The sequence below is a fragment of the Echinops telfairi genome, unplaced genomic scaffold, assembly GCF_000313985.2.
Source record: "Echinops telfairi isolate 266 unplaced genomic scaffold, ASM31398v2 ScPeMD7_2;HRSCAF=8, whole genome shotgun sequence".
Taxonomy (NCBI): Eukaryota; Metazoa; Chordata; class Mammalia; order Afrosoricida; family Tenrecidae; genus Echinops; species Echinops telfairi.
This window is the reverse complement of record NW_022103898.1, coordinates 60,843,894-60,870,425: the sequence shown is the minus strand read 5'-3', so window position 1 is coordinate 60,870,425 and position 26,532 is coordinate 60,843,894.

Genomic DNA, 26,532 nt, shown 5'->3' with positions numbered 1-26,532 from the left:
ATCTCGCTCCTGGAAAATGGAGATGGCCTTCCCATTGACGTTAAGCTTCCCATTCTCAGCCTTGACAGTGCCATTGAACTTGCTGTGGGTGGAATCATACTGGAACATGTAGACCATGCAGTTTAGATCAATGAAGGGGTCATTGATGGCAACAATTTCCACTTTTCAGAATTGAAAGCAGCCCTGGTGACCAGGCACCCAATGCGGCCAAATCCGTTCACTCCAACCTTCACCATGGTGTCTCGGGATGCGGCTGGGACTGCACGGGAATGGGAGAGGCGGCTGTCTGTCACACGAGGAGGAGCAGAGAGCCTGTACAACTCTTTTTTATATGATTGAACGTTTGGATTATATAATATGTGAATGAAGTACCAATAAAATTGTTTAAAAATAAATTATGTGATATAAAGAAGCCAGCAAAAAAAACCACACACACAGTAAAAAGACAGCAATAAATCCATACCTATCAATAATTAACACTGAATGTAGATAGATTAAATACACCAATAAAAAAAACAGAGGTTAACAGAATGGATAAGGAAAAAGAGCACATCATTATGTTGCCTACAAGAGACATACCTTAGACACAAAGACAAAAATAGAATTGAAGAAATGGCATGGGTCTATATCTAGCTGTACAAGATAGGCAAGACAAACAATCCTGAGGAGACAACAATGGGACCAGCAGTTCCAGGATAACATGGGAGAGGAGGGCACGGGGAGGGGGAGTGGGGAGCAACAAACTCAGGAATAAGAGAACAACAAGAGAGCTAAAATTAATGGTGAGGAGGGCAAATAATGCCTGGTGGAGTTTAATCAAGTGCAATGTATCCAAGAGGAATTACTGACAGCCCAATGGTGGGTGAGCATGATAGTGGGAGAGGAGGAAGGTGAAAGGAAATAGAGGAAAGAAATAAGAGGCAAAAGCTATTTATAGCAGTATAGCTATAGGCATGTATACAGGTAAATATATTAATTTATAATGATGGGGATAGAGGCCAATGTACATATATTTATATGTTAAGTATTAAGATAGCAGATGGACATTGGGCCTCTGCTCAAGCCCTTCCTCAACACAAGAACACTTTGTTCTAACAACCTGGCATTCAATGATGCTCACCCTCCTGGCGGGATTACTCAAGGCACAATGGGTGTACAAGCAAATGTGGTAAAGAAAACTGATGGTGCCTGCCTATCAAAAGATATAGTTTCTGGGGTCTTAAAGTCTTGAAGTTAAACAAGAAACCATCTAGCAGAGAAGCAAGTAAGTCCACATGGAAGAAGCACACCAGCCTGTGTGATCATGGGGTGTCAACAGGATTAGGTATCAAGTAGCAAAAGATCCAAAACAAACCAATAGATCGATGTGAATGAGGGGAATCAGAGTGGAGACCCAAAGCCCATCTGTAGACAATTGGATGCCCTCCCACAGAAGGGTTATAAGGAAGGGATGATTCAGCCAAGGTGCAGTATAGTACCAATAAAACACATTGTATTCCTCTAGTTCCTGAATGCTCCCCCACCCCCTCACCCAGTACCATGACCCAGTTCTACCTTACAAATCTCCCTAGACCAGAGAACACATATTGGTACAGATAAGAGCTCTAGACACATGGAATTCAGGACAGATAAACCCCTCAGGAACAGTAGAGGGAGAAGAGATATAAAAAGGGTGGGGGGATGGTTGGGGAGGAGGAAGGGGGATAAAGGGGAAACTCATCACAAGATTGGATTTATACCGCCCCACCCCACCCCGCCAAAGACAAATAACAGAAATGTGGGTCAATGGAGACAACCGACAGTATAAGATACAAAATAATAATAATATATAATTGATCAAGGATTCACAAAGGTGGGAGGGTGGGGGAGGAAAAGAGGAGCTTATACCAAGGGCTCAAGTAGAAAATGTTTTGGAAATGATTTTGGCAACATATGTACAAATATGTTTGATAAAATTGATGTTGGAACGTTGTAAGAGCCCCCAATAAAATGATTTTTTCAAAGTGGGGGCACATCTGACCTGCTTTGGCTACAAAAAAAAGTGGGAGGTGGGGTGACGAAGAAGAAAATCCAATTGTACACCAGCCCAAGACCAATTGCCATGAAACAGAGGTTAGATGTATTTCTATCCTCCATGCTTCTTTGCCCTTTTCTGATCAAACCAAAATCAAACTTACCATCACTGAGTGGTTTGCCGCTCACAGGGACCCTATAGAAAGAATAGATCTGCCCCTATTGGTTTCCAAAACTATAAATCTTTATGAGAGCAGAAAGCTTCATCTTTCTCATGAGGAGCATTTGGTGGGTTTGAACTGCTGGGCTTATGGTTAGAAACCCAACATGGAACCCACTATGCCACCAAGCCTCCCTCTCTATTCCAGCACCAGCCAATAATTCATTGCATTGGCTGCGCAAACACACAAAACTCATAGAGAACACTAACAAGTATAGGGTTTATTAACAGAAGCTAACAAGTTAAAAATTATCTAACTTATTACATTTAATATGTAACAAGTTACAAGAATACCGTCTTCTGTCCACACACCTCTTCTCAGTCATGCTGATAGACATGTCTCTCTCTGGCCCTCAGTTTCCAGCCACATGATCTAATAACCTCATGATCTAATAAACACATGATCTAATAACCACATGATGTAATAGCCACATGATCTAATAACCACATGATCTTATAACCTCGTGATCTAATAACCACATGATCTAATAACCACATGATCTAATAACCACATGATCTAATAGCCACATGATCTAATAACCACATGATCTTATAACCTCATGATCTAATAACCTCATGATCTAATAACCACATGATCTAATAACCACATGATTTAATAACCACATGATCTTATAACCTCATGATCTAATAACCTCATGATCTAATAACCTCAGACTTGCCGCTCTGATCTTGGAACTGCTCTTCTGCTCTGTCTCGTGGTCTCAGTGCTGCAGCCTCCAGTGCCTCTGCTGCCTTTGCCATTTCAGACAGAATCTCAGATGTACGCTACTGGTGGCTGTTTCCCAATGGTCCGATAATGATCTCGCCTTGCCTCTGAGACGGCTCTCCTATCCAACAGAATGGCAAAACTGAGCAATCCCCAAGCCAGTCTTCCTCATCTTATTTGCATGCTCCCATTGAATCATTTGGTAGGAATTACAAAAACTATGGATAGAAGAGCTATACTAAGTAATTTCACTTCACCACAAGGATAAAAATCAAAGGATAGCAGAAAATATATCAGACTAAAAATAATCCAATACAAAAAAAATAAGGAGTGATGATATTAATTTCTAAGTAAATATATCTTAAAATCTGGCATAAAAGACAAAGAAGAGCAGTATAAAATGATTACAAGGCAAGTGAACAAGTGTATGTAACCATAATAAATATCTATATACATAATGAAAGGGCCTCAAAATACATTAACCACATTTGAGCAGAGTTGAAAAGAGAAGTAGACAATGCTGCAATAATAGGAAGAAAGACCAACCAGAATGAAATTCAACAAAGACACAGAAAAAGTACCAAAATGACCTCATGATCTTATTAAAGCACTATACTCAAAAACAGAGCATTAACATTCATCACCAGCACACATGGAACATTCTCCAGAATACACCAGATGTTAGGTCAAAAAGCAAGTCTTAAGACATTTCAAAACAGCAAGATATTACAACCCTCTTCTCAAATCACATTGCAATAAAATTATAAATCATTAATAAGAACAATCGTTGTGTGGGGAAAACAGGTACACAGAAACTGAATAATACTTAGCTTAACAACTACAAAATAATAGAAGAAATTTAAAATGAAATTTTAAACTCTTTTAAATTAAATTATAATTAAAGCACAGCATACCAAAACCTTAGGGACACAGCAAAAGCAGTGCTCAGAAGACAATTTATAGCAATAAATACACACATTAAAAAAAACTAAAATCAACACCTTAACCCAATATGCCAACAATTAGAAGATTAACAAAATAAGCCTACAGCCACTAGAAAATAAGAAAAAAAATAAGATTAGAGCAGAAATAAATGAAACAGAAAAGCAAATGGGAGAATCAACAGGACAAGAAGTTGCTTCTTTGGAAGAATTAAAAATCAATAAACCACTGGCAAGTAACAAAAAAGTGGTGGTGGGGAAGCAAGTAAAAGGAATAAAATATGAAATGGGGAGGTCACAGCAGAACCAACTGGAATAGCAGCAGTCTCTGAAGAACAGCGTCCTAGGAAGGAAGGAAGACAGCAGGACTTCCTATGAAGGCATGGTGTCAGGAGAGAGCAGCCCTGGAATAGATGAGCACACTTGGTAAAGTAAAGGGCTGCAAAAAAAGAGGAAGAGCCTTCCTGAGCTGGATTGACAGTGGCTGCAACAATGGGCTCAAACCTAAAACTCTTGATGGTGGTGCGGGGACATGTAGTGCTTCATTTGGCTGTGCACAGGGCCGTTATGATTAAGTACAGCACCCAAAACAATGAAGAACTGTAATGCACTGGTAAAGCTAGAGTAAATATTTAGAAACATGCTACCTATCTAAACGATCATGGACTGAAGTAGAAAATCTGAATAAACCCATGAAAAAAGACAGTGGAAGCCCAAGAGATCTACACAGGAAATAAGCCTGGTGATTTCCCTTTATCCATAATGGAGGGACGGGACGGGATCAACTAGTTACTGAGCATAGAGTATTTGGGGAGATGACTGTAGAAGATCCAAATGGTAAACCTGATAAAATGTTAGTTGATAGATATTTTTCGTGGCTTTTGTTTGTTTGTTTTTCATATTGGGGTTTATCTCCAATGTATGTTGTCATTGTGGGTAGCCCTCTTGAATTCTGTTAAGTGTTTCTGTTCTGTATTTGAAACCCAGGATTGATGAACCTATAGAGACAAAAAATAGAATAAGTGTTCCTGGGGGGGTGCGCGCGGGGGAGTCTGGTGGGGGAGGACAGGCAAAGGGGAGCTGATATCAAGGAGTTCAAGACGGAACGAAATGTTTTGAAACTGATGTGGTAGCAATTGTACAATACTGCTTGATGCAATCGAACTATGGAATGATATGTCTGTGTTAGCTCCAAATAAAATGGGTTGGAGAAAAAAGGAGGAAAAGAAAAGAAATTTATTTGGTCTTTTTTTTTTAATCTCCTAATAACAACAATGAAAATTCCGGGACCAGACCCCTTCACTTGTGAATGTTACCAAATTTTCAGAAAGGACTGACACCAATGCTACTCAAATGCTTCCAAAGTATAGAAAAGGATGGAAACCCCCTGAATTCGTTTTAGGAAATGAGCATGAGCCTGATACCAAAGCAAGGAAAAGACATCATTAAAAAAATAAAATTATTGACCAATATCCCTCATGAATATAGATGAATTCTCAACAAAGTCCTATCTAACAGAGTCCAACAATGTATGGAAAATAATAATAATACATCATGACCAAGTGGGATTCATACCAGGTATGTGGGGAGGATTTAACATTAGAAAAACAATCAATGTAATCCATCACATAAAGAACACAAGAAGAGTGACATGATCAGCTTAAACAACACAGAAAAGATATTTTTTAAATGTCAATACTACCCACAACAATCTACAGATACAAAGCGAACCTGATGCAGATTTCAACATCATTCTTGAAAGAGATGTAAAAACTAATCATTAACTTTATGTGAAATGGAAAGTTACCTCAGATAAGCACAGCCCTACTTAAAATAAATTAAAAAAGTAGGAGGTCCCTCACTTCCCATTCTCAAAACCTACTACCAAACCAGGGTAATAACGACTGAGTTACTATGCTTGAAGACTCAGTATAGAGTTACTACACTGAGATCCTAATCTCAACAGACATCTAGTCAACTGGTGTATAACATAATTCATAAAGATAATATTCAACATCTTAGTTTGGCATATACATCCGAGGCATTTTAACTGACCTCTTTCCATCTGGAGCAACAGAGAATGGAGGAAACCAAAGCCTTAAGGAAGCAATTAGTCCCCAGGACTAAAGGTCCACACAAACCCCATCCTCCTCTAGCCTGAAACCAGAAGAACTAAGTGCTGCCCATTCCCTCTCTCCTCTCCTGCATTGCCCCTCCTATCAGTAAGCTTCATCCCTCTGATAGGGCCCTTTCTGGGGGACCTCAATCCAGATCCACATGACTACCACTCAACAGATAGCACACCCCTCACCCCCACGCTCTCCCCTGACCATTTGATCCCCGCTGTCGTGAGGTGCCCTCCAGCCAAGTGACCTACATTATACTTACCTGGAGCACATGATGTGTGGGTCATTGACGTTGGTCAAGCTCTTTACCAGGGTGTCTGGTCCCCGGCCAGGAGTCGGGGTGGCCTGCAAGCTTGAGCTTGTGCCCATTCTGCTGCTTGTTCCTACTGCAGTGGACTCACACAGTACTTGTCCCTTTGTGCTTGACTAACCACTCAGCATAATGTCTTTCAGATCCCTCCACGAACTGAGGTGTTTCATCTTTTGATACGTAGTATTCCATTGTGTGTATGTACCAGTGTTTTTTTTTATCCCCTCTTCTGTTGCTGGGAATTTAGGCTATTTCCAGCTTCTTGCTACTGTGAACTGTGTGCCGTTATGAACATGGGGGAGCAAATGTCTGTTCATGATCTATTTCTTAATTCTTTTGGGTATATGCCCAGTAAAAACACTGAATTCTTGATTTCCATTCTTGTGTTTTCCTTCTTAATATACCAAACCATTTACTCTAGGACTCAAGACTCAAAATCTGGAATCTCTTTATCTTTCCTTCACATCCCAAACCCAAACCATTAGCAAATCTTTTGGAACTACCCTCAAAAATAATAATACCTTCCAAAACAATCATTCCTCATCCACTCCATAGCGTCTATTCTGATCCGTTCCTTTATAACCCCTCAAGACTCCAATGGCCTCTGACTTATTACTCTGCCTTCACTCCTCTCCCACTGCCAGAAAAATGCTAGGTGTGTGTCACCCCCATGTGCAAACTATGCAAGAGCTTCTGATAACTTTGAAAATATCACCCAATCACCTTACCAGAGTTTACAAGCCCTTTGCAACGTTAGCTTTCTCTCCAACTCCAGCTCCTTACCCATTCCACTCTACACGGGCCTCCTTGCTCCTGCTTGGAAATGCCAAGCATGATCCCAGCTAGAGCTTCTGCCTATACAATTCGCTTCTGAGCACCTCTTTTCCCCATGGATTTATATGAGTGGCCCTTCTATGTTACTCAGGTCTCTACTTAAATGTCACTTATCATAAAAGTTCTCTCTATTTCATTTAAATAAATCACTCTCTAACCCCATATCTTGCTTTATTGTTAACTGTTTTTAATTTTTTGTGTAGGACTGGTGTCAGTTCTTCCCTGAATGCTTGGTAGAATTCTCCTGTGAAGCCATCTGGCCTGGGGGATTTTTTTGTTGGTAATCCCTTGATAACCTTGTCTATTTCTTCCATTGCTATGTGTCTGTTGAGGTTCTTGATGTCCATCTGGGATAGTCTAGGGAGGGATTGTTTTTCTAAGTATTTGTCCATGTCTTCCAAGTTGTTGAATTCGTTAGAGTACAGGCCTTCATAGTACCGTGTAATTATCCTTTTGATTTCATTAGGGTCATTGTAATGCCCCCGGTTTCATCCCTCATCCTTACAATTGACACTTGCTCCTTCCTTTCTTTGATTAGGTTTGCCAGCGGTCTATCAATTCTGTTAATCCTTTCAAAGAATGAACTTTTAGCTGCATTAATTTTTTCCAGTTTTGTTGCTTTCCCTCTCCTGTATCTCAGCTCTGATTTTTATTATTTCTTTCCTTTTGCTATTAGTAGGATTGTTCTGTTGACTCTGCTTTAATTGGTGCAAGTTTTGTGCCAGCATATCAACCACAAGTCTCTCTTCATTTTTCATGTGTGCATGTATTGCTATCAGCCTTCCTCTGATAAATGCCTTTGCTGTATCCCAAAGGTTTTGGTACATCATATTTTCATTCTCATTGGTGTCTAGAAATGTCCTGATTTCATCCTGGTTTGGGCCAATACCCACTCCTTTTGCAACAGAGAATTATTCATCCTCAAATTGTTTGTCCTTGTTTTCTTAATCATCCTTTTATTGATTTCCCAGTGTAATGGCACAGTGATTGGAGAGAGATGTCTGTATAATCTCTATGTGTTGTTTTAAATTTTTTTAATGTCACTCTATATTTATTCTGCTTTATTTTTTCAAAGCATCTTACATTATTTTAGATATTTATTTGTTAACTTTTGTTTATCTCTTATACTAGTTATAAGCTCTTTGATGGCAGAAACTTTGTTGTGGGCATTAAAAAAAAATTGTGTTCATTGAACACTGACTAATACCCCCCAAAAAAGATGTTATTGTTATTGTTATTAGGTGCCATTAAGACAGTTGTGCAGAACAGAACGAAATACTGCACACTCCTGCACCATCCTCAAAATTATGCCTATGCTTGAGGCCATTGTAGCTACCATGTCAATCCATCTCTTTGAGAGCCTTCCTTTCTTTCACTGCCATTGTACTTTATCAAGCATGATTGATGTCCTTCTCCAGGGATTGGTCTCTCCTGATAACACGTCCAAAGTACATGAGACAAAGTCTTGCCATCCTTGCCTGTAAGGAGCACTCTGGCCATACTTTTTCCAAGACAGATTTGTTTGTCCTTTTATCAATCTATGCTACTTTCAGTTCCTCTTAGTACCACAACTCAAATGCATCAATTCTACATCAGTATTTCTTATTCAATGTACACTTTTCACATGCACATATCAAATTGGTCGAATGATAGAAACTTCCTCTTGGTCACCCCCAATCATAACACACTTCCTGAAAAATTTCAGCAGACCTTCATAAAATTATGTCAGCCTTCATAGCTTGAAGCCACCACCCTTACATCACTTATAGGAATTGCTTGGATATCATAGCTAAAATCAAATTATTTCAACTAGGGAAGCTTTGAAGTGAGAGGATGGGTGACCCTCTCGGGGTATCGTGGCTCATAAGTTTCTCTTTCCCTCTTCTGTCAAATATGGGACATAGAAAAATACTGAAGAATGTATTCTACCACAGGCCCAACCCCTAGGACCATCTGTGCTTGTTGGGTTAGCTGGGCCCAGATTCTCCATGGTTTAGCCTAGTGGTACAACAGTATGTGTGTGTGAGGCTGAGTTCTCTAGAGAAACAAAACCAGTGACAATTATATATGTATAAACAACAACCGAACAGCAGTGTATTTATTAAGAAGTTCATATCAAGAAAGTGGATCATACAGTTTAGAAGTGGGAAGGTCTAGTCCAGTTCAAGTCTGTGGGTCAGATGTTAAGCTGTAGGCTTTCCCTGACATGTGTAGCTCCCAGGGCTGACACACCAGGAAACAAGAAGACAAAGCAGAAAGATGAAGCAGGAAGACCATGACTGGTCTATGAAGACACTGATGAATGCCAGGTGAGCAAGTCTGATGTTAGACTCTGATGTCTCCCAAGGTCAGCAGGCAATATGGTAGCCAATGGCTCAAGGCCAAAGAACTGAATTTATGAGCCAGATACAAGATCCAGACCAGCAAGATGAGACAGGCTTTCCCACAGAGTTGGCTTCAATGATATAAGAACACACCTCCCAAGGAAATTTCCTTTCTGGGATATGATCTGGGTAAGGAGGTTGCATTCCTCCCAAATCCTCCTACAGCTGCTTTCCTGCCCACAGTAGAGCCCATCATGGAGTTGATTACATTATTAGGTCAAATCATTGGGATTACCAGACCCCAGTTGCCAAGCCACTGAGAACCGTGGCCCAGCTAAGTTGATACAAAACCCAGCTCTCAGAAGGTGATCTAACTTAAGTTCAGCTCCATAATGGAATCTGCTGTGAGTAATCAAGTGCCTGTAGGAGTAGGGAGGTCAATTGCAACCCCCTTACTCAGGTCCCTGCCCTGATAAAGTTTCTCTATAAGTAGAACTTCAGATATCTAGCTTCTAGAACTATGAAATAATACATTTCATTTCATTTTAAGCCACCAGTATGTGGTACTTGGTTAAGGCACCCTAAGAAAGTAATATGTTTTTGAAAATTGGTTATGAGACAGGTATTCCTGAGTTTATAGATGTTTACAGATCTGTGATCCTTTAGCCAAAAACCTCAGGAACACAAAACGTTTCAGAATTTTGAATTTGGGAGGATTTAAAAAATAGAATATATAGAAATATCTCATATATTACATAAGTCTGTATTGCAGTCTGAGGAAATACCCCATCATCCAACCAAACTGCTGTCTTCTGTCTCAAACAATATTCTCTGTCCTTTTTATATAGAGTCTATAATCCATTGCAATGACTACACAAAACTCATAGGCAATATTCATGATTGAAGGATTTACTAATGTTCAGAATACAGTTATTCATCAGGATATGTTACAAAGTTTTCTTAGGACTGCTGACAAACACTCAAATGACATGCCACTGGACTGTAAACCTCAACCTGAAGGCATTCAGCTCAGCCCCATGGAACAGCACATTAAGCTCCCTGAATGAAGTGCCTAGAGGCACTCCATCCAAAAGCCAGCCTTGCACACAGCTCTCCTTGCTCCATGGGCTAGTTCTGCTGCTACTCTTTCAATGTAAAGCTGTCTTCTGGAGTAAGCAGTTTCACTCCTCAGGGATCTCAGATCTACTCCTGGCTTTTGCTGGTAGGGTTCTTCCTTTCTCCTGCTTCACAGGGGTCTTTTCCATCCAGCAAGATGGCAATGACCATGGATCTTGTCAACAACTATTCACAGGTGAATCTTATCAGCCTCTTCCCTACCTTCTTGCCTAGAGCCACGCAGGAAAATGTCACTGGGTGGCAGTTACAGAGCTTCTTGGCTAAAAGAGCCATATTAAATAACTCACTGCCATCCACACATAGAACTATTCATGCTACATATACTGACTTGTATTTAAAACTTTCTTTAAGCTAACATGGTGCTTAGATTTATTATCTGCTTTAAATGCTAACACCACCATGACACTTCTTTCATCCTCTGCTAAGTTTAATCATTCATCATTTTTATTAAAGCATATTTTTTTATGTTTCATTTTTGGAACTTCACCTAACCTGTGGGTTTGTTTGTTTGTTTTTCTATCTCCACCTGTATTCTAAGTTGCTTGAAGATAGGGATGATGTCTAGTTTTTGTTTTTCATTTCTCCCAATGCCCATTAGATAATGTGGCATATAAATTCCATTTAATCAATAATTATTAAATTAATTACATTCTCTTTATACTAAGATCTCACTGACTCCTAGATAAGTGAGATTTTAGTACAAAGAGAAAGCCCTAGATCTAGGGCTGTCATATAAGGGGGAAAAATCACCCAAAGAAGCAAAACAACATGTTTATTGGATATAATAATATACCCAGAGAGCTTATTGGAGGGACTAAAGTTAAAGGTCATATTCTGCATATTGTAGTGTAAATTCTGTGGAGAAAAAAATTGCAAATCACTGACTCAGAACCTATAAATATCTTTCAAGTAATATCTCCACAGAATGTTGAATTCTAAACAACATTTGAAAGCCACTAATCATTCACATTCTTCCCCAAATGTCACACAGTGTAAAACAGATGGATCTTTTGTGCCCTGGTGACACTTGTCTCCATTGCTAAAGGTATTATAATGGAAACGTGATCGTCTATCATCCTCTACAGTTGGTATGAATCCACTAGATATTTCTTTAAAACATTTTGGAAACATGCAGCCATGCAAACCAATGCCTGCCTGTCCCAGCAGGGGATAGTAAAAGACTTTACAAACACCAGATGGGCTTTAACACTGTGACTAAAACATGAAATGCTCCAAGAGTGTTAAGTCACTTATGAGCAACTGAAAGCAAATATATTGGCTATCCACTGTACATATTTTTTCTTTAAAAATTCTAATTTTTTAAATTAAAATGTTTATCATAGTACTCTGACATTTAACCTCTCTTTAAATTAAATTATAATAGTTTACCTTTTGGATATTAAGCATACATTACTATCTGTGGACATATTAATATATGCCTATATATTAATTAAATGTTTTAATTTTACAAAACATTTAGGAAATATCAAGTTCTACTTTTTGCATTTCAACATGTTAAATACCTACATCACCAAATATCAAGAGCAGACATAATTTTGTTCAATGTGACTTTTTGGTTTTATAATATTTAACTTTAATCTTATAAATATGCACATATTCATATTTTGATAATGTTATAAAATAGCAATTGTCAAGCACTTAATAAAATATGGCCTGGAAACCATGATCTAATTTTTTAAATTATTTTCCTAAATTCTTTTGGGATATAAGATTATCATAAAATATAGTCAATTTTTTATCAGATAACCAAAAGCATAAATAATCCCATTTAACAAATCATCTATGTAGTTGAATTTCATTGCATGTTGGTACAGATAGAAAGCAGCTAGATGAGGGACAAGAAGAGAGGAAAGGTGTACACATGCACCTTACAATGTACTCGGGCTAATATTAGAAACTCGTTTTCATTTCCTAACTACAGGTCAGTTCTCTGTAAATGAGTGAAATTCAGAAGGAACCCACTGTAAGTAGATCTGAGATTAAATTTTAGTTGTATTTAACATATTGAGAATTTAATACTTAATAGAATTAGGCAACTCAAGAAAAAAAATATTCATATTGCCCAGCAATACCTGTGAGTAGGGATGCTCCCTTCTTATCTCCTGACCTAACACCCTAAACTCAGAATGAGTAACAATACAAAGCAATCAATATAAATATCTGAGCAGCAATCAGGTATCTATCTGCTCACTTAATAACAGCCCCAAACCTAAGAGGTCAAGGCTACATATTTGCTCAAACATGGGCCAAGAACGTGTCTCTGTTCACAGACAATATGTTTGATCTCAAAGATCATGAATGCCACATAAAACAATTGAATTATATCACTCTCCTACCTAAAGCTCCCCTCTGAACTCCAGAGAAAGTTCAGACTCCCTTGAATTGCATCCAAAGTCCTTTATGAGCTGAGACTTGCTTCTGACTTCTCTAAATCTCCTTCTCCACCTGTTCCCGCTCCATTGCAGCAACATGCAATTTCCCAACATACGACTCCTTAAACATAGCACACCCTTCTCTACCACTATCACTTTCCCCCACTTACTCCCATCCATAGATCAGGTCTCCTCTTCAAAGTCAGCCTTGCTTCTCCGATTCCTAGAAAAAGAACAGAGAATGCTGCTTCCATATGCTCTTTCCACCTCCCCATTGAATTCACTATGCAAATTGTGGGGTGATTTGTTTGTCTCTATAACTAGCCTGTATTATTTAATCCTCACAGACCCAATGAGATAGTTTTATAAAGTCATTCTACAGAGTAGGAAACCAAGACCCAGAGAGTAAAATACCTTCATCCATAGTCAATTCCATACCAAACCAGACCAATTGTTATTAAGTCCATTCCAACCCATGGCGACACCCTGTGTGTGAGAGTAGAACTGTGCTCCACTGGGGGTGGATGGCCATGATCTTTCCAATGCAAATCACCAAGGCTTTCTTCCAAGGTGTGTCTGGATGAACTTCATCAATTACCCTTTTGATTCATAGACCACCATTTAATTATTTGTGTCACTCAGGGACTCCCATAGGTAACTAGTGGCAAAAGAAGACCTTAAACTCTGCTCCTTAAAATCTTATAATATGCAACCATCTAGGGGAGGAAAGGGAAGAAAAGGATTAATCCACACACTGTGAGCATCATGAAGCCATCTATTAAATAAGATTATATGTACTATAGCATAACAATATAATGCAACATATATAATGCTTAGTATGGAGTCCTGCTGGGGTAGTGGGTTTACCAATGGACTGCTAACCACAGCGTCAGAAATCCAAAGTCACTCCATGGAAAAAGATGAGACTCTGCTCCCAGGGAGATTTCTATTTCTAGTCTTATATGCTTGTAAGGTCACGATGAGTCAGAAAATCCTCAGTGGTCATGGGTAATGCTTAGATTGGATGTATGGCACACACAGTGTGCTCAGTAAATATTGGTCCCATTATTATCATTATTTCCATAGAGGTCTCTTTCGAGACAAAACTTGAGGAACTCTGCCAAATCCAGGACCTTTCTTAACACAGAGACCAAATCTAGATGACCTTCCCTTTTTCAAAGTACTTCCCCTCCTTTCTTTCCTTAGAAACCTTCCCTAACAAAACAGACAAAACAGGATTGCTCTCCACAGAAATCTCTTTTCCCACCATTCAACAGCCATGATCCCTTGGTAATCAAGGGCTACATTAAAGGCTCTAAACAAAGTATGTGTTTCACATCTTTGGTGCTATTATTCACCCCTGTTTGAGCATCTATCTCTCTGGATCCTGTTGGCTTGACTTAGGCCTATTATTTGTGAGGCCAGGGTAGAGTGAGTTTTTACAAAAATCGTTCTTTCTTTAGGGAGGTGAAACTAAACCTTGCCCTGATGGCAGCAGCATCTATTTAAAGACCATCTGATTTTGTAGGAATTTATATGGAAAACAATGACAACAGGAACTGTCTGCTATTAAATATGTTTCCTGTAACCCAAGCTCAGTAAGTTGAGGCTCTGGGTTTTGTCGTTGCTCCGCCTCTGAGGGTCCTGTTTAAATGAGCAGGGTTTTGTGAGTGCAGGTCAGGCACGATTCTAGGTTTCGCAGAGAAACAAAGCTTTCCGAGAGAAAGAATCAGTCAGTGCAAAACAAGTACAAAGTCTTAATTGCAAATACACTTTAGAGCTTGGAAGAATTGAGTTAGTTCATGGAATCTGGAATTTGTTCCTCCACACTGCGAACTAAGTGCACAATTTAACATACTTGGCAATTTCTGTTCAAGAATGATCCAAACTTGGAAATGCCTCTTCCAATACAAGTCCAAAGAGCTCTCAAGAAAAAATAAATAAAATGAAATAAACTCTTTCGTTATCATCTTATTCATAGTAGCAGATTGGACTTGCAGTTTATCATTTTTGATTTCCCAAGAGTAAATCTGACATATTTGACTGTCAAAAGCTCCAATGACTACACAACTTTTTCAATCAGTTCACTTATTTAAAATTCATCACAATGATTTAGAATTCAAAGTTCTATTTTAAATATAAATGTGAAAAAATGAAGCACTGAATATTGGCCTCATCGCTAGGGTAGAACACCAGATAGTGAATCTTATGAGAGCCCCCTATGGACTCCACATCATAAAATCACTGCTGGCAATGTTAGGAGGTCGAAAGAAAGCAGAAAAGAATGGAACGGGTAATGAAATGATAGTCTGGGAAGAGGAAGGAACAGAGGGTAAACCTTGCACTTTCCTCATTTATAAATACCTTTGTGATGAGGAAGACCTGTCCTCATTTTAAACAAACAAAAATCCACTGTCACGGAGTCAATTCTGACTCACAGGGGCCCTATCTCGGGTTTTTGAGTTTGGAAATCATGACAGGAGCAGAAAAATTCATCTTCCTGCCAATGAGCATCTGGTGGTTTCAAACTACTGACCATGCAATTAGCAGTCCGGCACATAATCCACTGTGCTGCAAGGACTGTCTTCAAGCCATCCAGTCGGTTCCAACTCATAACGATGCTCTGGACAATAGAGCGACACTGCCCAGCCCTGTGCCATCCTCACAATTTTTTTAATTAAAATTTCTTATATTGTTTTAGCCACTGTGTCAATCCATCTTGTTGAAAGTCTTCATCTGTTTGATGGCCCTTCTACTTGACCGAGTATGATGCTCTTCTCGAAGAGCTGGTCTTTCCTGACATGTCCAAAGTATGTAAGACAAAGGCTTCCCATCTTTGCCGCTAAAGAGCACTCTGGTTGTACTTCTTCCAAGACAGATTTGTCGGTTCTTTTGGAAGTCTGTGGTACTTTCAATATTCTTCACCAGCACCATAATTAAATTGCATTCATTCTTCGTTGGTTTTCCTTAATCAATGTCCAACTTTCACATGCATACGAGGCAACTGAAAATACCACGGCTTGGGTCAGGCACACTTTAGTCTTCCATGTCACATGCTTGCTTTTCAACACTTTAAAGAGGTCTTGTGCAGCAGATTTACCCTATGAAAAATCTAATCGATCTCTTGACCGCTGCTTCCATGAGCATTGATCATGATCCAAGCAATATGAAATCCTTGAAAACTTCAATCTTTTATCCATTTATTGTAATGTTACCTACTGGTCCAGTTGTGAGAATTTTTTATCTTCTTTACATTGAGCCATAATCTGTACTGACGCTACAATCCTTGATCTTCGTCAGCAAGAGCTTCAGGTCCTCATTTTCATCAAGCAAGATTGTATCATCTGCATATCACACACAGCTTGTTAATGAGCCTTCCTCCAATCCTAGTGCCCCTTTCTTCTTCATGTACTCCAACGTTTTGGAATATTTGCTCAGCATAAAAATTGAATAAATGTAGTAAGAGGAAGATACATCCCCGGTACACACTTTTAAAACAACCTAAAGTAAACCCTTCCATATTCCCTTGTTCTCTTCCAAATACTGCTTCTTGATCCAGGTACGAGTTTCACGTGATAGCAATGCAGTGTTTGGGAATTCCCATTCCTCTCAAGCTTATTCATAGTTTGTTATGTGCCATATAGTGGAATGTTTCCCATTGTCAATAAAACACAAGTGAGCATCTTTCTCTACTTTCAGCCAAGATCCATCTGACTATACCGGATCTCAATTTTCTATTAGAGGTTCTAGAGTGAAGTAGGGACTCCTTGTATAACAAGGACTGAACCTCAAATCACTAGGCTGCCTCCAAGATTGGGAAACGTGTTTGAACTCTTCACAAATTTCAACTCACATGGAAACCTTAGAAATGACCAGAGCTCCCCCTAGTGCTAACTACCCCATCTCTTCTCTCTCTCTCTCTCTCTTTCTCACTGCCATTGGACCCACAGGAATTTCCACCCCCTGGCCTGTGATCTTGCTGCATGTGGTGTCATTGCATGTGCTGTGTGAATCTGAAGAGGAATTCATGGGCTAATATAGGACTTCTGGGCTAATGTCAAGCTTATAGACTTGATCAGAACTGGATTGAGATATGCTATTGATCCTTAATTACTTCTTGATATAAAGTTCCCTCTTACACATATATGAGTGTCTCTGGATTTGATTCGCTAGTCAATTCAGATTAACACAAGACCCAATATTGATAAAGCACCCACTCTCTTCCACAAGCTACCTTGACACCCAATGAGCACCATCATGGTTCTACTACAAGGCTGAGAAAGCTGAGAAAGAAGCATGTGAACTCCATGTGGGACGGAGGTGTGCAGAGCGGGAGGGGGGAAATGAGAAGCTGATACCAAGGGCTCAAGTAAAAAGAAAATGTTTTGAAAATGATTTTGACAACAAATGCACAAATGTGCTTGACACACATTTGATATATGGATTGTGATAAGAGTTGTACGAGCCCCCAATAAAAGGATTTTTAAAAGAAGTATGTGAACTCATAACAATAATGTTTACTGAGAGCTCCCTAGGTATACACAAGTACACTGTGCAAAAACTTTCTTATTTCATCTCCATCACAATAGTATTATCTTGTCTTCATTATTATTTCCAATTTGCATACAAGCCTTACAAAATCAAGTCCATCTCTTACAAGAGAGAAAACTAAAGAAAGTTCATAGTGGCAATAGAAATGAAGAGGTAGATAAAGCAATAATTTTTAAAAAGCAAACAAATGCACAAGTAAAATGGAAGAACAATCAGTAAAGGATATTTATTAAATTAAAATTACACTTAAGGACTACTTTTTTTAAATATATGCAAAAGAATACATGCATAAAAATGTAAAATGGCACAACCATTTTGGAAAAGTTTGGCAATACCTCAACACGTTGAACATAAGTATGACCCAGAAAATTCGCTCATAGATACTTACCAAAAAGAAATTAAAGCATGCACGCATGCAAAGAATAGCTTGTACTCTCAGGTTAATTGCAGTATTGTTCATGATTGCCAGCAAGTGGGAACAGTCTATCCGTATTTGAAACATGTTTTAAAAGCGCACTGCTATTGAGTCAATTCCAACTCAGAGCAACCCAGTGGGTCAGAGTAGAACTGCCCCCTTGAGTTCATGAGACTTTAAAGCTTCACAACCTCACCTTTCTCCCAAGGAAGAACTGGTGGGTTTGAACCACTGACCCTTGTGGCTAGCAGTGCAGTACGTAGCCCACTACACTACCTATCACATTTTGCCCATCTGTACTTAATTTTCCATCTATGCTTTTTTTCTCATAAATTGAAAATAGAGGTGGGTAAAATGTGATAAATGCATAAAACGGAATGTTAGTCAGCAATAAAAAGAAATGAAGGACTGACATGCTACAACATGAACGGACCTTAAAACATTTTTCTAAGTGAAATGAAGGATCACATACTGTGTGAAATGAACATGAAAGGCCAAGATTTAAAACAGCAGACACAGAAAGAATGTAAGTGTTTAAGGGATGGTAGGGTGGGCATAGACAGGTTGGGAAATGGGGGGTGACAACTAATGGATAAAAAAACATTTCTCTTTAGGGTGGTAAGAATATTCTAAAATTAGATTATACTAATGGTTGCACAGCTCCAAAAATACACCAAATATCATTGAATTGTATACTTTTAACAGCTGAATTATACCAAATTAAGGCGACTAAGTTTTTGTTTGTTTGTTTGTTTGTTTGTTTTTAAATAATCATTTTATTAGGGGCTCATACAACTCATCACAATCTGTCATGCACTTTAGTACATATGTTGACTTTATCATTCTTACGACACCCACTTTCCACTTGAGCCCCTGGTGTCAGCTCATTTTTCCCCCTCCCTCCCCGCTCCCCCTGAACCTCTGATAATTTATAATTTATTATTATTTTATCATATCTTACCCCATCCCACGTCTCCCTCACCCACTTCTCCACTGTCCGTCCCCCAGGGAGGAGGCCACATGTAGACCTTGTCCTCTGTTCCCCATTTCCCTCACCTTCCCTCCACCCTCCCACCATCGCCACTCTCTCCACTGGTCCTGGGGCGCTCATCTGTCCTGGGTTGTTTGTTTGTTTTTAAATCACTTTATTGGGGGTTCATACAACTTTTATCACAATCCATACATCCATTCATTGTGTCACCTGGCGACTAAGTTTTTTAATAGCACGTGTGCTTCCGACCTTTAGCACTGGACGTGTACTAGCAACGTGAACACATTGTATCACTCAGCAACGTTTACACTCACTTCATATTATCTTTGACGAAAAGATCGCTCATTGCCAGCAGAGGGAGCTAAAATAATGAGTTTAACCAATCTCTGCTCAACACAAAAGGCAACCTGTAAAGCGAGAAAAGAACACTTTCCCAATCAGAAAAAGACAAGGATCCTTGAATTTTCCCCATACCTATCCATCCCCAAAGGAGTGGGAAAGTCAGCTCCTTAAAACAAACTCACATGGATTCACGAACACATCTCAACTTCTTATTGCATGTTCTCCATAACATAAGCATTTTTTATTTTATGTTTAATTGCTAGAGAGTGATGTCCAACTTATGGCAACACCTTGTGCTACAGAGTAGAACTGTGCTCCGCAGTGTTTGCCATGGCTTGGGTTTCAGAAGTACTAGATCATTTGATATACTTAGGTCAGCCCGAGATGTTGACCATTTGCACCATCTGGAGACTGCCAATAACTTAGGAATTTCTAGAAACGGTATGTTATGTGACCCAGTCCTTTGCTCATTCCCTAGCAAGGGCAATTAAGGAAACGCAGCACGAGAACAGAGTTAGCATCGTATTCATGAAGCATCTTTATTGTCACATGCTACATATATGAATTGAGCATCTTGGTTTCAGCTCTAGGAACTGATAAAGGATGTCGTCACAGCACTTAGCACATCATAAATTCCTAATAAGTGTGGATTATTATTGGTGTTAGATTCCACATTGAGAGAAAATCTTGTGAAAAGGCAATCATTATTCAAAAAATTCTATCCCACAAACAAAAATCCAGGGCCACTGAGTCCATTCCGACTCACACAAACCATATATGTAGGGTGTCCAAGTCTGCTCTACAGGAGGGGCTGTGGCCCCATCTTTCTCCCAAAGAGTGGCCAATGGGTTTGAGTCACGAGCCTGACACTCAGCAGTCCAACACTTCTCCAGAGCACTCCCATGGCAAGCGGTGTTTAAGGGCCCTCATCATTCTTACATTCCGTGGAAGAAATGATATCAAACAAATATACAAGTAGAATATAATCCCGAGTTGTCATAAATATTTTGAAGGCAAAGCACACGGTAACTGGAGGAAATCTCGGCAGTCTACTTGAGAAAAAGCAGTCATGGAAAACCCTAACAGCACACGTCTACTCTGACCCACGTGGGGTTGCCCTGAACCAGAATCTACTCCACAAATAGAACGAGAAGTAGAATTACAGAAGTCGTATTGGGGGAGAAGAGGTTAATTTGGAATGGGTCGTCAGAAAAGGTCTCTGAGGAAGCACTTATGCTGAGAGTAGAGAAAAGAATGTTCCAAGCAGAAAAAACAAAAAAAAAAAACATCATTCATTATGAGTCTTTAGTCAGGAAAAATATGTGCTGGACCTACAAGAAGGTCTGAGGGCTAAGCATCATGGGCTGGGGGAGAAACAATGGAGTTGGAGTAGGACAGGGGCCAGGCCACATAATGCCCTTGAGGCCATGTTGAGAAATTTGTTTTTTATTTAAATGTAATGAACCATTGAAAGATTTTAAGCACAAAAGTGGATGATCATGATTGTACTCTTAAAAGGCCCACTTACAGTGACTCAGAAGGAGAAGTGGGAAGGGCAAGCTTGGTTAAGGAAACAAACCATTTTGTTGCGAAGGGAAATGTGAGGTGTAGAAGCAAAGGAAGGCTATAGGATTCATTCTAGAAAGTGGTGACACCCTCCCTAGCCCACTTCACGGAAGGCTGCGGAAGCCGTGGCATGATCTCAGTGCACCCCCATTCTCTACCGACATTCTCCCAAAAATCTAGTATTCACACAAAGATACTTAAGCAATGAGCAGCACTGCTTGCCTCTCTTTGGAGTTACGTGGAGCCAATTCTAATAAAGAAAAAAAAATCACCGAACATGTTCTTCCCAGAGGAAATATACTAATTTTAAAACCCATACGTTGTTTTGTTTTGTTTTTTAACTGTGAGACCCTGCTCCACCAGCTGTTATTCACAATGGTGCATCAAAGGAGAGTAATCAATTTTACACAGATGAGTAAAGATATCATATTTCAAGCTGAGCTTTGGAATTAACTAAATTTACATGCATGTTGTAGTGGAAACATCATAGAATGCAATTTCAGAAGAGGGTGGGGTTCAATTCATACTCCATCACTTACCAACTGCGTGACTTTGAACAATTTGCTGTTTCTCCAGGCCCCCAGCTTCCCATGTGCAAAATGTTGATGATAATAATGGCCATCTTACAGAAAGGTGGGGAACTTGAAATAGCATGTGAACTGTTCAATGGCTATTTATGATCCTTATTTTTAGAGTATATTTCCACAATTATAATCGAGTTCTCCAAAAGAAACCTCTTTTTTTAAAGGTAGAAAACAGTATAGAAAATAATGCTTTCTTGAATAGCATTTTCAGTAACTTTTATTTTGATCCTGAGACTCTGTCTAGTCAGGAAAACGTGCACCAGTTGACTGGGTTGTCCATGAGCCATGTACTGACATGTACCTTCTCTGAGGTGTACAGCCATGCTCAGACTCTCTCCTTTGTTTTTAGTCGTTCTTCGCCCATTAACGTAAGTTCAATGCCTCCTAAAGTTCCTCTCTAATCTTTTGATGTTCTATTGTCAACATAGATCATTCTGGAGTGAACAAAATGATCAAGGCATATACTGTTTACTCAGTAAGCTAGATTATGGTTTGATTTTAAGAAGATTTGGGGGGATATGTTTTGGTTTAAGGTTTAAGTATCTCAGGGCAAGAGTTCTAAGATTTCTCTGAGCCATCATGATTCTGGGAAGTCTGGAGTCCATAAGAATTGGAAATTCCATTCTATATTTTTCCCTTTTTAATGAGGATGCTTCTTTAAAAATCTTTTTTTTATCAGAGTTAGAAAAATAAGTGATCAACCATGTTGACCAAAATGTTCGGCAATGATAGTAGTTCTTTTCATCTCATAGCAGAGATGGCAGCTGTTCATTAAATCAATTAACCACATATTCTATATCCTACTCCTATTCCTGATTCTCCTTCTTCCTCTGTTTTTCATTCTTAATAACTTTTTAACACAATTCAACATGCTCATCTAAATTCAGTGAATTGAAACAGTTTGAATTAAAACTGTTACTTAATGAGGCAAAAGGCATTTATAGAGGTCTAAATACAGGCATGTACATATGTAAATATATTTATATATGATGATGGGGAATTAGATCTATGTGCATATATTTATAGCTTTAGTATTAAGGCAGCAGATGGACATTGGGCCTCTGCTCAAATACTCCCTCAATGCAAGAACAGTTTGTTCTATTAAACTGGCATTCATGATACTCACCTTCCCAACAAGATCGCTGAAGACAAAGCATAAGCAAATGTGGTGAAGAAAGCTGATGGTGCCCAGCTATCAAAAGGTAAAGCATGTGTGGTCTTAAAGGCTTGAAGATAAACAGACAACCATCTAGCTGAGAAGCAACAAAGCCCACATGGAAGAAGCACACCAGCCTGTGTGATCACGAGGTGTCAATAGGATCAGGTATCAGGCATCAAAGAACAAAAAATCAAATCATTGTGAATGAGGGGGAGTGCGGAGTGGAGAGCCAAAGCCCATCTGTAGGCAACTGGACATCCTCTTACAGAAGGGTCACAGGGAGGTGCAGTATAGCACCAATGAAACATACAACTTTCCTGTAGTTCTTTAATGCTTCCCCGCCGCCGCCCCCCCACTATCATGATCCCAATTCTACCTTAAAAATCTGACTAGACCAGAGCATGTATAGGGGTACAGATAAGAGCTGGAAACACAGGGAATCCAGGACAGATAAACCCCTCCGGACCAATAATGAGAGTAGCAATACCAAGAGGGGAAGGAAGCTGGGGGAGAAAGGGGGAACCAATCACAATGATCTACATATGCCCCCTCCCTGGAGGATGAACAACAGAAAAGAGGGTGAAGGGAGATGTTGGACAGTGTAAGACATGAAAAAAATTGTAATAATTTATAAATTATCCAGGATCCATGAGTGAGGGAGGGAGAAAAATGAGGAGCTGATACCAAGGGCTCAAGTAGAAAGAAAATGTTTTGAAAATGATTATGGCAACAAATGTACAAATGTGCTTGACACACTGAATGGATGTATGGATTGTGATAAAAGTTGTATGAGCCCCCAATATAATGATTTCTAAATAAATTAATAAAACTATTAATTAAAACAATAACAACACAAATAGCTATTCAAGAAAATACTTATAATTTTTTATGTTGCACAAATTCAAGAAATCAAAGAAATACATATGAAATAAATGAAATGCAAAAGATCATATCAATTCATAAGAATGAGACTATTCTTCTCCAATAGCAATTAACATGCCTTGGAAACAAAATAATTATCTGCTTAACGGAACTATGAAAATACTTTAAAAATCTCAGCTTACCAACTACTTGTCACCTTATAAAAGACCTTAGATTCTACAAATCTCATTTTCCTTACTGATAAAAGGATGATAATAGTGCCTACCTTACAGATTTATTGTGAAGAGGCAAATAAAAGTGTGCATAGAAAGCACTTTAGTACAGGGCTTTTTAAAGTAGGAACTGAACAAAGGCCAGCTGTTCTTGTTATCTCAATATGTGTTTTTAAGTCTGTTGCTTTGAAGATACTATTTATCTCAGATAGTTTCAAATTCATTAAAGGCATTCACTCTAATTAATCTTTGTTCCCATCAATCTATCAAAAGTGCTCTTGATAAGGTTGTTAATGACCCATTCCTGTGGTTTGCTGCCGATGACTTCGTTCCAACTCAGAGCAGCCCCACACAACATACAACCCTCCTCGGGGGCGCCGTCCTCACAGGGATGATGTTTCACTCCTCTCTCCTCTTGCTAACTCGTTACCGTGCATGACGCTCTTCTCCAGGGACTGGTCCCGCATGATGACATGTCTGAAGTTTGTGAGACAAAGTCTCCTCACCTTGCCTCTAAGGAGCGCTCGAACTGCGCTTCTTCCTAGACAGATTTGTCCGTTCATCGGGCAGTCCACGACATAGCCAAGTTTTTTCTCCAACACCATAATTCAAATGGTTCGATTCTTCTTCAGTCTTCCTCATTCATTCTCCAACATTCACATTCATCTGAAACAATTGGGTCAGGCGCACATCAGTCTCCAGTGGCGTCATAACTTTAAAGAAGTATTCTGCAGCAGATTTACCGAATCAGGGTTTCTTCATGGGCCCTGGTTATGGATCCAAGTAGAATGACATATTTGACAACTTCCATCTTTTCTCCAATGATTTATTTATTTGCCAGGTTTTGTTTTCTTTGTGTGGAAGTGTCATCCCTACTGAAGACTGTGATCTTTGATTTTATCAGTAAGAGTTTCAAGCCCTCTTAGCAAGTGGCTTGTGTTATCTGCATCTCAAAGCTTGTTAGTGAATCGTCTTCGATCCTGATGCTGCTTTCTTCCTGATATCGTTTGGTTTCTCAGATGATTTGCTCAGCATACAGGCAAAATAAATATGGTGAGAGAATATAATCCTCACGCACACCTTCCCTGATTGCAAACTACGCAGAATTCCCTTGTTCGGGTTGGATAACTTCCTCTTGGTCTATGTACAGCTTCTGCACATGAGGACCATTGGGTGTTCTGCAATTCCCAATCTTTACATTATTCTCCATAATTTGTTATTATTCACAGGCAAAATGCCTTTGCATTTTTCTGGCATTCTGTGCTTTCACTTAAGATGCATCTGATATCAGCAGCAATACCCCTTGTTCCACATCCTCTTATGAATCTAGCTTACATTTTCTGTCAGCTCTCTGTTGATATACTGCTGCAACTGTTTTTAATTACCTTCAGCAAATTTGCATGTGTTATTAATATTATTTGATAATTTGCACATTCTGTTGGTTCACCTTTCTCTGGATTGGACACAAAAAAATCTCTCTTCCAGTCGGTTGGCCAGGTGATTTGCTGCAAAATGTCTTGGCATGGGCACATGAATGCTCTCAGCTTTGTATCTGTTTGTTGAAACACTGTTCTGTTGATTCCTGGAGCTTGGTTTTCTTCAATATCTTCAGTGTAGCCTGGACTTCTTCCTTCAGCGCCGTTAGGCTTGATCATATACTACCTCCTGCAATGATTGGAAGTCTACCAACTGCTTTTGGTAAAGTGACTTTGTCTGTGCCTTCAGTCTTCCCATAGTGCTTCCTGTGTTATTCAACATTTTCCCTATAATATCCTTCAATAGATCAATACTTGACTTAATTTTTTCTTTAATTCATTCAGCTTGAGAAATTTAAACATTTTCTCCCCTTTGGGTTGTTTGGCTCCAGGTCTTCGCACATTTCATCATAATGTTTTACCTTTTTAACTGCCCTTTGAAATCTTCTGCGTGACTCTTTTATTTCGTTTCTTCCATTCTCTTTAGCCATTCTACATTCAAGAGCAAGTTTCAGAGTCTTCTAACATCTGTTTTATTCTTTTCCTTCTTCCTGTCTTTTAAATGACCTTTTCTTTCCTCCACGCATGACAGCCATAATGTCATACCACAACTGTAGTCTTCATAATTAAGATCATTCAGGTCAACTCTACTTTGAAAAAGCAGCTCTTCCCAGTGGTGTTTTGAATGCCTTCCAATCTGAGGGTGTCATCTTCCGGCACTAGTTCAGAGAATGCTCCACTGGTTATCAGGCTTTCGCTGGCCAATATATTTAGAAGTAGATCATCACATGCTTTTTCCTCGTCTGTCTTAGTCTCGAAACTCAGCGAAACCTGTCCATTCTGGGTGACCCCACTGGTACTTTTTAAAGAGGAAAATGTCACTTTGAGGACTAACGTGTCCCTAACCCAAGTCATGCAATTGTACTCTGCCTTCCTCCTTGCTGGGATTCTGTCTGCCTCCAGTGGTGGCCTCATGTGGGGCCTTGACCCTGGGAGGTATCAGCACCCTGCCATGCTCACACCAACCTTGGTTCTGCGTGACTGCACTCACCAGCCTGTGGTCTCTCTGCTTCCTGCTTCACCTTTCTGTCATGCCTGCAACTATGTGAACCTGAAGGGAATTCCAGCTAGCATCAGAGCCATGGACTTGAGTTGGGGTAGGATGGGACATCTTCTTGATATAAAATTAATTCTTGATATAAAGTTCTTTATTTCTTTTACATTTTATTGGGAGGTCTTACAGGCATTATAACAATTTATAGTTTTATTAGATCAAGCATGATTGTACAATGGCTCCAACCATCAGTTTCAGAACATTTTCTTTCTTCTT